The sequence below is a fragment of the Parasteatoda tepidariorum genome, chromosome 4, assembly GCF_982258835.1.
Source record: "Parasteatoda tepidariorum strain Cologne lab strain chromosome 4, Ptep-v5.0, whole genome shotgun sequence".
Classification (NCBI taxonomy): domain Eukaryota; kingdom Metazoa; phylum Arthropoda; class Arachnida; order Araneae; family Theridiidae; genus Parasteatoda; species Parasteatoda tepidariorum.
In genome coordinates, this window is record NC_141758.1 from 73,819,882 (window position 1) to 73,820,354 (window position 473).

Consider the following 473-nt stretch of genomic DNA (forward strand, 5'->3'; position numbering starts at 1 on the left):
ATATAAAATTTTCAAAATCAATTATGAGAATAAATTTGCATTAGATAGTACGTGAAAGTAAGTACCACAACATTAATTGGAGTATGAGATAATTACAATAACTAATCGTCTGCATTGAAGTAATAAAATACCGATTTTTTCTATATATTGAATTATTTTTTATCTCTAACAGGACCTTCTATGGGCCGAAACAAATGTTGCCCCCTAAAATTATTCTTCATAAGGCATACGTCCCACTAGTTTATTTTAAAATTGGCGAGTCACACTTCCCTAGTTTCCCTTGTAAAGCATGCGGCGAAGCGAGGCCAAAGGTAGAGAGTTCTGCTCTGCGCCACCTGTAGCCCGTTTTGATCAACAATCTAGCTGCACCCAAAGGATGCATATGGAGAGATGCTCTGCGCCATCTAGCTTCAGCCAAAGCCGTATTAATGAAAATAGAAAGCTATAAGCTAGAGCAAAGAACTCATCTCACT